Source organism: Triturus cristatus, chromosome 10 (genome assembly GCF_964204655.1).
Source record: "Triturus cristatus chromosome 10, aTriCri1.1, whole genome shotgun sequence".
NCBI classification, from domain to species: domain Eukaryota; kingdom Metazoa; phylum Chordata; class Amphibia; order Caudata; family Salamandridae; genus Triturus; species Triturus cristatus.
The window spans coordinates 1,119,108,104-1,119,122,858 of NC_140593.1; positions in this window are offsets into that span (position 1 = coordinate 1,119,108,104).

Sequence of the window (14,755 nt, forward strand, 5' to 3'; positions counted from 1 at the left end):
AGATTCAAAGACATCACAGCTTAAGGGTACAACTCAGCCTTTAACCCTAACTGCATTTCATCAGGTTGCTACTGGCAACCAGTGAGTGAGCTGGGAGCTCCACCTGTTTATGTGGGTGAGACCTAGAGATAGTTTCACCTGTCTCACAAGCATGACACAACAGAAGATCCCATCGTAAACCAGACTCTAGTTAAAAATGGATACTGTGCAAAGGTAACTGATGACTTTGTGGTCTATGTTTATGTCAAGGAGTTTTGCCAACCGATGTCCAAGGTGCATTTCTGGGAACAGAAGTTCACATTATTGTTCTACACAAAGTAACAAACAAAGAACAAAACAACATTTCCTGCATTTTTATGCATCTTTCCTCCCTTATACTGTCATTCCAAATAATATGAGTTTTCATATTTCGTGATGGCTGTTTGACCATCACATTAGTCCTTTCCCCCATTGATGATTTAGTGATAAAATGTGTAGAGAATCATCTTGGATTCTTTCCATAGACTTTTTTCTTTTCTACCTTATTGCTTCTCCAAAATCTAGCTGTGGAAGAAACTGTTCCCTGTCATTCCTGTTAGTTGAACTTAAAGTGGCACGTTTGCTTACAGCAAATATGACACTTTACTACAGAGACCTATATTCCCACCCTCAACCTTCCCATCCACCAAATTGTTGTGTTTAGGAAGAACTAATCAGCAGCCCATTTGCTAACAAATTCTTCATGGAATTTCTTAAGATAGCCCTACCTCCATCCCCCTCACTTCAGTGTGTGTGTGTCCACTCTCCAGCCACAGGTATGCACCCAATACACTTCCACTTTCTGGAGGACGCTCTCCTCAAACATCAGTCGTGTACCAGGCTGAACCAGTGACATCTAAATGGATCCCACTTTGCTTTTGTAATTAATTATGTGAGCCAAACCTTTAAGGTGAACATCAGAAGACATCTATTGCAGCATTTGAATTATCTTCTTTTCGATACTTTCATCCGTCCCCCCATATATTCTCAAAAATTGCTATGATCACGAGGTTACTGTTTCCTTCAAGCGCCTCCTTAAGCTTGTAATATTTCCCTATATATGTGTTAGGCCAAACCTTTATCCTTCCAGGCCCACAGCTGACCCGTTGTCCTTTGTGAAGCACTGGTCTCACGGTAGCCTTATAGTGTTATCCCTTATCCAAATAATGATTTTTCATTCTACATTTTTGCATCTTCAGATGTCATGCTATCTCATGATGCCTCCTCCTAAAACCCTCTATGAAAAGTTAACCTTGACTTTCCAGTTTCCATTCTGCCTACAACCAAACACCAACAAAAAGAAAGGACTCATTATGGGCCCAAACCCCGATGCCTGCAACAACACCTGGTGGCCCCCTGCCCTCGGAAGCTCGCCCACCCCCACAGACCACGCACGCAACCTCGGAATCATCCTGGACTCAGAGCTCAAAATGGACCGCCAGATCAACTCCGTCTCGTCCACACCCTTCGCCTCCTACGTAAGACCTTCAAATGGATCCCCCTCGAACACAGAACGACCGTCAATCACACCCTGGTCAACAGCAGACTCGGCAACGCACTCTATGCCGGAATAAACACAAACCTCACCTCAAGCTACAGAACATCCAAAATGCCTCCGCATGACTGGTCCTCATCCTGCCAAGACACTGCCACATCTCCCAGCACCTGCGCACTCTCCACTGGCTCCCTATCGAAGCTAGAGTCACCTTCAAGATGCTTACCCACGCTCACAAGGCCCTCCACAACACCGGACCAGCATACCTGAACAGCCGACTCAAATTCCACGCACCCCAAAGGACCCTATGATCAGCCCAGCTCTCCTACGCCATGGTCCCCCGCACCAGAAAGACCAGATCGGGAGTCCGCTCCTTCTCCTTCCTCACGGCCAAAGCCTGGAACGACCTTCCGCTCTACCTCAGACAGACAACTTCGCTCCCCATCTTCGCAAGAAACCACAAAACCTGGCTCTTCGACAGAACCCCTCCTTGATGGACTGGAACCTGTGAAACCCCCCCCCCCCCCCCCCCCAGTGCCTTGAGACCCTTACGGGTGAGTAGTTATGCTTAACAAACACCTGATTGATTGTTTCTCTGCATGCCTTTTCTATCTGAGCACATACTACTCGAATCACATACATGTGTGCCTTAACTTCTATTGTTGTATTTTCTGCAAATAGCCTGCACCTCATTTCAAAGACCACCTTTCGTTATTTGAAAGTCATACCCCACAAACTAACAATACCCAATATCTTGAAGCTCATCTGTTAATCACACCAATGACCTGCACAAACTGAATACACTTGAACTCACTAATGATCACACCTAACTCCTAATTTAATCTACCACAAAGAAACTGGAGTAAATGCATGGAATGGTTTCTTGGAGAGCACAATCTGAATAACTAACAAAAAACAATACCCATTGGAATAACCCTCCAGAGCAGCATGCTGCCCTGCGTAAAGTGCTTCAACACCTTGTTTAGGGTAGAAATCACGATATCCAGTTACAATTTTCTAAAAATGGCCTGCACACACACACACACAAATATATATCATAGTTAGGACCACTTTTCCATAGGAAATTATTTTTTGGGTTTGCTTATAACTTTGGCATCTTTTGACAAACCTTCATGAAACTTTCCAAAACAGTGTTCCTCCACCTCAGCTCCTAACTGGACATTTTCCTGGTGATCTGTTAATCAGGGGATGAGAAAAAGGTTGGGGTCCCAAAACACGTTTTCCCAAATTATCATTCTGTAGGAAAATAAGACACAGCTACAGCCAAAACTGCTGAAAGGAATTACACCAAATTTGACAGAAAGCAACATCTTGGTCCACAAAGTGTGCGATTTGTGATTTGATGTAAATCTGGAAATTAAGGCACAGAACTTTGAATATTTCATGCCGCGGATGATCTGGAGAGCCTGTAGATCTTAAGGTGAGATCTGATTGACTGCCTTCAATTCAAGAAAGATATGGCGACAGCCATTTTAGGACTCAGGCCCCTGTCCTAGATTAAAGTATAACCTGCCCCCTCCTAGGCCTGGTAGGGGGTCCCAGATGACACGAGTTATAGGTACTTTAGGACACAAGTTACAGCTACTTGAGATAACTACAAATGGTGAATTTCAGTTGTTTTGTTTGATTAAAACACTATGTTTTAGCTGACATTTTCACTTAACTATAATGTCCCTTTACCCTTTGTGTTTTTTCAGTGAATAATGTCCCTTTAACCTTTGTTTTTTTCAGTGAATATATCTATATTTATATATAGACTTTTGGTCAGCCCTTTACATTCATTGCTATATTGTGTCATTTTTATTAGGCTTCTGCGCTCTGTAAGATACAGCATAGACCGAGGGGTCAGCCCATTTCTGTTATTGGCTGTATTCACTCTGACTGATAGCATTTTGTTTGTGAACATGCGCACATCTGTTTATAAATAAGTAGTCCCCTTGAGTGTGAAGGCTGGTGGGCCAGTCTCTGCATTTAATTTCTTGTTTTTTCTGCTTGGTTTTCAATTCAAAGAGAGCTATTCTTTCCCCACCATATTTTTGCAATGAAATATATTTTAAAGAAGGAGATTTGTAAAGAGTTAAATAAATAGATGTATGGATTTTAATTTCCCATTTCATACCATGGATTGTAATAAACTATGGGAAAAATTAGGCAAAAGGGTATTCTTTTTCTTGTTATCATACTGAGTTGCCCTTCATTCAGAGAAATGGGTGCAGGTCTCTGTGGAGGAAAACAACAGAAGCAAGAAAGGGCCATTTGTACAGAAAATAGGAGTTGTGATTCCCTAACTGCGATTCTTACTGATTCGCAATTAGGAAATTGCACTTCCTACTGTACAAAATAAAGAGTTCCAAATTAGCGATTCCTAATGGTCTCACAAATAGATCTACCTCATGAATAATAATGAAACAGGTCACTTTTTGCGGGCATCATACCTCATAGGGATGGTAGCTTGCTAAGGTCAGCAGACCACCATGTCTATGATTGCTTTTAATTAAAGCAATCTTTTTTTTTTTTTAATACACCCCATTTTACTTAAAGGAAAACAGAATGCATTTAAAAAAAAAAAGAAAATGAAACTTCTAAATAGGTTTGTGGGACCACTGCTTGCTCTTAAAAAATGCTTGTTTTATCATTCACAGAGGAAAAGGTGCTCCTTGGGGACCCCATTCCATTTGTGAATGGTTACTACCTGTCTTTGAGGTGTCAGTAACAAAATGAATGTTTTGGGACTGTAATTTGGTTGAAAGCATTCATATATACAACTGTGGTTCTGTGTTTGGAAGAGACACCCTTACCGTGCCACTTCCAAATACCGAATTGCAAAAACAAATTGCAATTCGGTAACGTGTTTACCAAATCGCAATTTGAGATTTGTACATATGTAGAGGCCTTTTTCGAAATCGATCCATTTACGACCGCAAAAATGTTTTGTACATCTGCCCAAAGTTCCTAATTCGAATGGATTGAGGCAGGGGTACATCTCAATGCCACTGCTCTTTAACATCTTCCGGAGAATTTAAGTAGTTCACAGAGCTTTCCTCCTATAGTTAACAAAGAGAGAGCTATTTGTCTGCTATAAGCGGACAACCTTGTATTTTTTAGCTAAAACATCTATAGGGATGCAGAGTTGGTTAAACATTTTAAGTTTGTATTGTAAAGAAAATAAATTAATTGCATATATTAGTAGAACTCGGATAATGGATATGGGCAATGGGGAAAACAATTTAATTTTAAATGGATGCTGCATAATAGAAAATTTCAAAGAGTGCAGTGGCATAAGTATTTAGCTATTAATTTTAGTCAAAATTTTGTTTTTAAGGATCATGAGCGAAACGTTTATGTGAAAATGATGAGCATCATGGTTTGCCAATGCCACTTTAATTGCAAGTGTTGGAGGGACACAGTGGAGCCACATTTTTTAAATACCTGGGGAAAGTGACTCTTCTCGTGACGTATGGTGTAGCAGGGATGATGACTTACATTTTAAATTGTTTGACAGTAATACATTTAGGAAGGTCTGCAAGTTACTAAATGCCATTTTTCGGAGTTAGGCTTTGATATGTGAAGTGGAATTTTTTGGAGTTAGGCTTTTATATGTGAAGTGGAAACTCAAATTATTACATTAATAAGTGGCTTCTTGATCTTAAGTTTAACATAGGTAGCTGGTGGGTTTTTGAAGGAATTATGGCAGGGTCAACCTAGATTTCCAACTGAAGAGAAGCAAGATATTTCAGCGATATGACTTAGATTTTGACATTCGCAATGGAATGCAATAGGAACCTGAAGTTATATAAAAAATGTATCATAAACTGATATCTAGCTTATTTAGGGCAAAAAGCTTGGGATTGCGTTATGAAATTGAGAATTGAAGAGGGAATAGGTTGTTACCTAGGGGCATATTTATGAAAGGCTTGTGCCACGTTTGCTCCTTACAAAGTGGTACATGTGTGAGGCAAGCCTCTAAGTCACATTTATGAAGCCACGGAATTTGTGTGGCTTTGAATGGCTTGAAAAATCTGGTGTAAGGCAACGCAGTATAAATCACTATGTTGCCTTACTCTGCGCAAAGGAGGCATTGCAGTGGGTGCTCCCACGCAACTCCTATGTTTTATGACGCATTCACAGATCTGCAAGGCCTTATAAACCTGGGAGTACACCAAAATCTTACGCCTCCCTATGAGAGGTGTAGTGAGGAGAAATATTTTTCTTTCGCCTCGTTTTTTCCTCTTGCTACTTGTGCTGTATTTTGCAGCACGCATTGAAAGAGCAAAAAGCCTCCCAGGATTGCCCCTTCCTGCACAAAAACAATCCTGCATGCAATGGAGGCGCCCTTGCACCTGCGTTGGGGCTAGGCTGCCAAAATGGCACCAGTGCCAGGGGAAAGGACAGGTATATGACGTATTAAATACATACAGTGAATTTCTGCCCATTCCCATTGACAAAGGGCAGCACAGCAAGGTGACTTGTTGCGCTGCCCGGCTCTGCTTTTTCACTAATGTTTAGTAGGAGTCCAACGCTGCACAGCCTTCTTTTGCTGTCTGTTTGTTATTCTTCTTTAGAGGAGTGGTGGTTTCAAAGTACTTCCACAGTACTTCTGAAAATTTCGTTGAAGATCTCAACTCACTTAAGTTCCTTATGTTTGTTATTTGTTGGTCTTTTAAGAGTAGAGAAAAGGCATCTGAAATCTTTGCTAACAGATTGAAGAATACAACAATTCCTGGCCTCATACTTGTAATGTTTAGTGTATGGGGGATTGCTAACAGTAAAAATGCTTCATGTATTACCACCACATCTTACCACACATTTTGTAAAGACGTCTGTGGCATGCTGACATGGGCACCAGGGCATGTGATTAACACTCCTTTTAATTTCTGCATGAGGAAAGTCCAGAATTCTGCTCCTTTAATTCTGATATCTTTTCTTTTTTTAATGATCATTTTTTTAATGATATACAGAGTTTAATTTAACCAAAACAATCAGACTATTTTGACTGCCTGAGAAATGGTAATTTATGTTGAATTGTTTATCTTGGCAACAAAAACAATTTCACCCATGTGAAAAGCCAGTGGCCTAGATTTACTAAGGGTTGCGTTGACTAACATGCCCTGCCATGTGACCACACAAAATGTTAATAATTGACCCCTTTTTATGTTGGCATCCCTCCCTGCACCAGGTCTTCCTTGGTTGGTCTCGTAGGATCATTAGAAGTGTGCCTACCGATCCAGGAAGTTATCAGTGTGATCTGGAGGGCATTCTTTGGGCCCCCAAACCACATCCACATTCTTCTGGTCATTGTGAACACCAGTAGGCATCTTACTAATGCTAATATTGAGGAGGTTTTGGTGGTCAGCAGGAAATTGAATTACCCATGAAGGAAAAACTGAGGGGCATATTTACAAAAGAATGGTGAAGCGAGGAGTTTGGCAAAAATTGCTAATGTGATGCTTCCCCTTTCTGAAAACGCAGAGATGCACCGTATTTACAATGATATGACACACCCCTGCGTTTCCCCTAGCGCTGGTGCCAAATTGAGCAGCCTAGTGCCAACACAGTCACACTTGCACCATACTGCAAGGGTGCCTGCGTTGAGGGAATGATTGTTTTGTCCCTTCCTGCACACAAACAATCATTAATGGTGATTTGTAACTCCTATGTGTGCTACATTGTGCAGCACACATACAAGTTGCAAATCATCATTTGTTTATGTTTGTTAATGTGAAGGAAGGGACATTATTCATGGTGATTTGCTCTTTCTATGTTTGCTGCATAATGCAGCACACATAGAAACAGCAAAAACTAGGAGAAAATAATAATTTCTCCTCGTTGCTCTATGTTAAGACCAGATTTTTATCGCTGCCTCTTTTGTACGCCATCCTTATAAATAGGGGGCAGCGTCAAAATCAATGGCTCACCCCTTTCACGTTAAGTGTAGCATGAAAGGGGGCCTTATTTACAAAAAGTGACATTCCTGTGGCGATAAGCCCTGGTAAATATGCCCCGGAGTCTGCCATTAGTATCTTTTAGAGGTATGATGTTCTTGAGCTGCTGGCCGGATTAGAAGTTTTCTCCTGTCTGGTGGGCAGTTCTTTGGTATTGGCTTCCGCTATGGAATAGGCACCTCAATGGGAATGTCAAAGGCAGTGCCTGCATGGCATGGACCGCTGCAGTCCATGCCTTGCAGCTACTGGGGCGCATGCACGCAGGGGGGCACATGTTGTGTCCCTGTGTGTACTTCCACATGGCATGAGGCCCTGCCATGAAAAATGTGGCGTGAGAAAACTCATAATATGCTTGGCAGGGCTGCAGAGGCCCTGCCAAGCATATTTCAACCTCAAGACTGCCACGCCACCGCTGATCCCTGGTGGCTCGACAGCCCTAGTTGTAATGGGGCGGTCAGAGGACTGCCGCCACTGCGCCCCGCAAGGCTGTCAGTCTGTGGACCAACAGACTCTTACTAAAGCCCTAGTACATGAATACATTAGTAAATGTATAGTTCAAACTCATTCAAAAGTCATGACGGCAAAGACAAACTGTGATAAATTTGTTTTGAAAAGAAAGTTAGATAATTCAATTCTCCCATAAAGAGAGCATCTTACTCTTCTAAGTTGAGGAAAGGTCCTACTAGTAAGTCAGGAAAGAGAGGTACTGAATTCTCATCTACATTGCATTAGTATAAAATAACACAATTCTAAAATGTGGTCCTCCAACACCTGGTTTCCATATAACGAATCAATCAGATTTGAGGCACAAGTAGATAACTAAACTTATTCAAGCTCCTACACAATGAGACTTTTCTGAACCTCCTACAAACTTACAATTATGTACAACATAACGAGCTACATCGTACCAAACTGTACTCTACAGGTGTTCACTAGTAGCTAATCATAACATTCTGCACTTATCGTGTCAAAGAAAATACACATTTCGTACAAGAACACATTTGTGTTGCAAGTGTGAAGTCAGTGTCTCCTCGAATAAAGAAAGACATGTGGCATAAAACAAGATGGCAACCAGACATTAGCCATTTTAAAATACAAGCCTAGTTTAGCTATAATCAATCTAAACACAAATAACACACAGTAAATATAACTTCACATGCACATGTTAAGGTCAATATAAATACAACATTTAATTTTAAATGAATTGCCTTCAGCCACCAACAACTTCTAGCCACGATATTGAGTCCATGTGCCGTCTGGGACTAGAGCCCGTTTGTATGATGGAACCATGTATGCATTTACACTGCATGCCTTTACAACGCAGTCACTACCCTGTCTGTGATGTTACCACTCCTACTTTACCACGCAAGTCGTTACAACAACTTGCTTTAGGGTGCGCTGGACTTTGGAATAGTATAAATTACTATTCCAACTCCACTCCAACAACACGCCCCCTACAGCAAGTCGTCATAACGACTTGCGGGTTAAAGTAATGCGTGGTAACGTCACAATCGGGGTAGTGACTGCATTGTTAAGGCTGGCTGTTGTTGAGACTGCGGGGTAAAGGATGTTTCCTATGGAGCACACAAGTGTGGAGCAGGGTCAGGAGAAACCAGGCATAGCTGTGAACCGTGCTGGGACACAGCAGCGTTCACCCTCTCAGGTGCCAACCCCTACTTTGCATAGGGGTCATTTTCTTAAATTATGCATTTTCAGTGAAAGTACAAATCGTCAAAGCTGGAACCGAGCTGACAACATACAGAGGGCAGTCATTGAAGTGTGAGGTGGAGTTAGAAGTATTGAAGGGCTGACAAGGCCACCCTTAAAAGGGAAAGTAAATTCTTACTATAATGAGGTGTAGTATTGTGGCAGATGGAGAGCCACGGATGCTAGGACCTGGGGACAGGAACCTGGGGTGAGGAAAAGCGAAAGGGAGGAGTCAGATGGAGGGGAGTCAGTTTAGCGGTAGAGTGGGCAAGGAAGTATGCAAAGAGCCGTGAATAAAGAGATCTACCTACATAGCCACGTGTCCTTGTCATGTGTCCTAGGCGAGGTATACTACAACTGGGGACAAAGGTGGACCCCGCCTGCTGATCGCGCCATACGTCATGGCGGAGTTCAGACGGGTATCTCCCCGCATGTTCTGTGGCTTGACTGACGTGGCCTCGGTAGCCCACCCCGGACTCACCTGTCGGCGACTGCACCTGTTCCTGACGCGGCCTCGGGAGCCCACCCCGGGACCGCCTTCTGTGACTGCACCCACTTCCTGACGCGGCCTTGGGAGCCCACCCCTGGTGCGCCTTCCCGTAGCAGCACCTGGCTTCCTGATGCAACCTCGGGAGCCCACCCTGGGCGCGACTTACTGCAGCTGCTTCACCCCTGCTGATACGTGTAAGTGCAACATCGGGAGCCTACTCCGGTTGCACTTTGCCGGCTGGTGTGCGCCTCTGCATTGACGCGCTGTCAGGAGCCTACGCTGAGCGCCTATTCGTCCTGCCTGCCTGCTGTCTGCCAGCTGGGTTCTGGTCGGGCCTCCTCGCAAGCCTTCACCTTCCTGTGGCTGTTGCACCTCTGCCTCCCGATTGCATTCCCTGCTCTGGACCTGATTCTCGGCATGGTCAACCCCGCCCAGCAACCATCTTAAAGTCAGGCAGGCTCACCAATCAGCTGCTGGACTCTTTTAGTGGCTATTTTGGAGTCAGGCAGTGATACCACTGTTTTGGGACCTGTTATGCATTACTGCCTTTTCAGTTAAGGACGCTATTACAGCTTGTGCTGTTGCATTATCTGGTGCTCGAATGCTCACCTCCTTTCCTACGTCACCATGTTTCTCTTTCTCCAGTTGATTGCATTGCCTACTGCCACAAACTTGTATCCCGGGGGGGTAATCTTCTTCTTTTCTCTGAGGACGTCTGCGTCCATCATTTAACCTCGTGTGGCCGTTCCCAACCATGTCTCTTTCGCCACCTACCAGCCAATGCTCCGCACCACAGGACAGGGGAGCCATGGCGCAATCACCCACCTCCTCGTCACAGGTGGCAGGTCCCACACTTGCCATGCTGGAAGTTCCTTTTCTACACCCCCCGGAACCTTTGCCTCTCATACCTGGCGGCAGTATGGGTCTTCGCTGGAATACTTTGAGGTCTTCATGAAAGGCTCGCAAGTGTCAGATCCTGGTCAACAACTCATTGCACTGCGCAATCTCGTAGGGAAAGAAGTTGGATGTTGCATCGTCATATCCAGATGTGCGTGAAGCGCTCAACAGAAAATGTATTCACAAACGAAACATTGACCATGAATAGTATAATTTCAATCTAGCCTCCCAAGCAATGGATAAATCGATGGGAGAATTCATATCGCGCCTTAAACGGCTAGCACGCTATTGTGCGTTTGACTCCTTCATGACTGAAGATGCTCTCCGCCTCCGCATAATCGAAGGGTGTCAATCTGAGTCCTTACGCAGACACCTTCTAAAGAAGAGTTATTCCTTGGATGAAATTGAGGAAATGACTAGAGTCAATGACCAGGCGGAGGAACATGCAAAACGAATGAAAGCTGAAAAAGGGGAAAAACGGGAACAAGCCCTCCGAATTAATTCTCGTCGCACAGAGCGTCCCTCCTCTGCAGGTCGAAGACCGCCCAAGTCCAAGGAATATTCTCACAGGCCAAGTCGTCGTCGCAGCCCGGACCGGACTGACAATGGACGGAAGCGGCAGCTCAAATGTTATCGCTGTGGTCAAGACTTCCCCCACACAGAGACTTGCCTTGCATTGGGCCATTAGTGTCAGTGATGTGGCAAAGAAAACCACTTTGAAATGGTATGCAGACCAACCCGCAGAGACACTCACAGGAACTCCAAACAATACAGCTCTCGTCAACATGCCAAAGCAGTACGAGATCGCAGAGACACGTCCTCCAGCTCGTAAATGTAAATGTAAATCCAGTATTTGTAAAGCGCACAGCCACCCGTAGGCATTCCGTCACGCTCAAGTCTCTATTCTCATGTCTCCCATAGATCGCAACAATCAGAATCTCGGGAATCAAGGTCCCTCATGCCGATATCGCAAGACAGGGAGGAATATGTCTGCATGGTCGCGGATTCGGACAGGCTCAAGAAATATCGAAGACTGCACCTCCAATTGGATGAGCACCTAGCTAAGTTTGTACTGGACATTGGGGCATCTCTCAATTATATCTCAGTTGCTGAATACAACAAAATGGATCCACGACCGCTCCTGCACAAAGCTGCGGTGCGAGCATACACATGGATGTCGAAGGAACCCCGTCCATGCCTAGGATAATTTCAGACCTCTCTCACTTACAAGGATAGAACCATTCCAGCCCGCATTCACGTCATTGAACGACCTGAATCTGACTGTCTTCTTAGTTTGCACACCTTCAACTGGTGGAGATATTATACCAAGTGGATGATGAACCTGACAAAGTTCACAAGTTTTTGAAATTGTTTACAAGGCTTGGAAAAATGACCAATTTTCAGGTTCGTCTGCATATCAATGAATGGGTGACACCTATAGCTCAGCACCACAGGAGAATACCATTTCATCTTCAGCAGTCGGTGGAAGAAGAGCTGCAGGATCTTCTGCGGGCAGACATCATTGAATGAACCTCTGGTCCAACTCCCTGGGTATCTCCAGTTGTTATCATACCAAAGAAAGGATCAGAAGGGAAAGACCGCCTCTATGTTGACATGAGAGTGCCCAATACTGCCATTGAAAGGGAAAGACACCCTGGACCTCATACCAGTGATATGATCGTGACTTTGAATGGGGCACAGATATTTTCTAAACTAGACCTCAACAAGGCTATCGCCAGTTGAATTACACGAAAGGTCACGATACATTACCACATTTGAGACCCATCAAGGTCTATTCAGGTACAAACAACTCAGTTTTGGAGTCTCTTCAGCAGCTGAGATCTTTCAGGAAGCAATTAGAAGAGTGATATATCCCATTCCCAACACTCTTAATTTTAGTGACGACATCCTCGTGTTCGGAGCAACTGTACAGGAGCACAATAAAGCACTGGATCGAGTATGTCACGCACTACTGGAAGCTAATCTAACTTTTCACAAAGACAAATGTGAATTTTGCAAATCCACCTTGAAATTCTATGACCACATCTTCTTGGGTGCAGGAATGAGACCAGATCCTGAAAAAATTGCAGCGCTGAACAACGCCCCTCACCCTCGAGACGCTGGAGATGGCCAGCTACTGTGCACGGTATATTAAGGACTACGCCACCATCAGCTATCCCCTACGGAAACTGAACAAACAAGGCAACCCATTTCAATGGACCACCAGCTGTGATCAAGCATTACATGCAATTAAAGCAGCCGTTGAACCAGCAAAAAACGTGACATACTTTAACCCTTGTCGGAAGACGGAGATCACGGTGGATGCCAGTTCGGTGGGACACATAGTGGCGTATGCTAGCGCAGCCTGACGGACACCGAACGAGCTTACTCCCAGCCAGAGAAAGAAAGCCTTGCAGTAGTCTGGGTCTGTGAGCACTTTCACATCTTCATCTATGGCAAACACTTCCACTCATCACGGACCACCAAGCCTAATAACCATATTTGGAAAATCCCCGAGCTAAAATACCACCAAGAATTGAACGTTGGGGAATTCGTCTTCAAGAATATACATATACTATCATCCACAAACCCAGCAAAGCAGCCAATCCGGCAGATTACATGTCGCAACATCCCAAGAAGTGATCAAGCTCGAATCCGTCGCTGGCGGAGGAATACATACACTTTGTTGTAGCTCAAGCAACACCGCCTGCAGTCCCTTTAGAAGCCATTATTGAAGCCACAGTGAGTGATGCCACGTTACAGGATGTAAAACATTGCAATCAGACAAATAGTTGGAGACATCTCGAAGAACCCGGGCACAAGACTCAAGCTTATGGTCATGAGCTAGCTTCTTTCCAACATGTAATAGAGGAACTATCTATCACCAAAGATGGCCTCTTGTTAAGAGACAAAAGCATCGTCATTCCAAAACCACTGCGTCAAGGGATTGTCAATTTAGCACACGAAGGACACCGAGGCATTGTAGCCACGAAGCATGCACTGAGGGAACGGGTCTGTTTCCCTTCTCTTGATCAGATGGTTGAACTCACCTTAAAAGACTGCTTTCAGTGTTAGTTGGTCAGTAGAGAGGAACCGCCCGCACCTATACAAATGTCGGAACTACCGGAGGATGTGTGGCAACATGTTGCAGTAGACTTCTTTGGTCTCATACAATCTGGCAAATATATTATCGTCATAATGGATGAGTACTCTCGCTTCCCCATTGCTCAACTCATATCATGAACTAGAGCAGCCGCCACCATACCAGTGCTGGATGAGATCTTTGCAGCCTGGGGATTTCCCAAAGTAGTCAAGAGGGACAATGGCCCTCCGTTTAACGGACAGGAATTCGCAGCGTTCGCAAACCATCTCAGTTTTCAACATCGGAAGATCACTCTCCTGTGGCCACAGGCAAATGGTATGGTCGAAAGATTCATGGCTACTCTGAAGAAGGCCATACAGCAAGCGGCACTCTCCATGCAAGACATTCAAAGAGCATTGAACGAGGTGTTAAGAGCGTATCGAACCACACCTCACAGCACTACAGACAGATGTCCAGCAATCCTAATGCTGGGCCGCACAGTGCGTACGAGAATACTGACTTGTGAAGAATCCACCTGTGGTAGGATGCAAGATCCAGAACACGAGGAGCTAGCAGCACTAGACAGAGCTAGAAAAGCCAAGATGAAAGAATATGCAGACAGTCGTCGGTGAGCCAAACCATCAAGCATCAAAGAAGGGGACTGGGTGCTTGTCTGACAAGAACAACAAAGGAAATCGGACAGTCGATATCACGCTCAGCCTCTGCTGGTATCGCAACAAAAAGGGACTTTGAACACAGCTGCTTCAGATGACAAGAGGATAACAAGAAATGTCACGCATTTTCAGAGATGTAAGCCTGTCACAAGAGAAACATTAGAAGTACCATAAAGCACACCAAAAGAGGACACTCAGGGGACAGGAAGTGAATATGTGTCTCCATTTCTCTTGGCCGAAGGTGAAAAACCCGCTCAAGATGTTGCAGGACGGCCACAGCGTACCCATCGGAGGCCTACACGTCTAATTGAAGAACTGTAGCTATTTTCTTTTATTTTCCTCTCTCTTCTTCTTCTGATTGACTTGTTTCGTTGTTGTTTGATGTCAGTTCAAATTGTGTACCGAGGGGAGGAGTAATATCATGGCAGA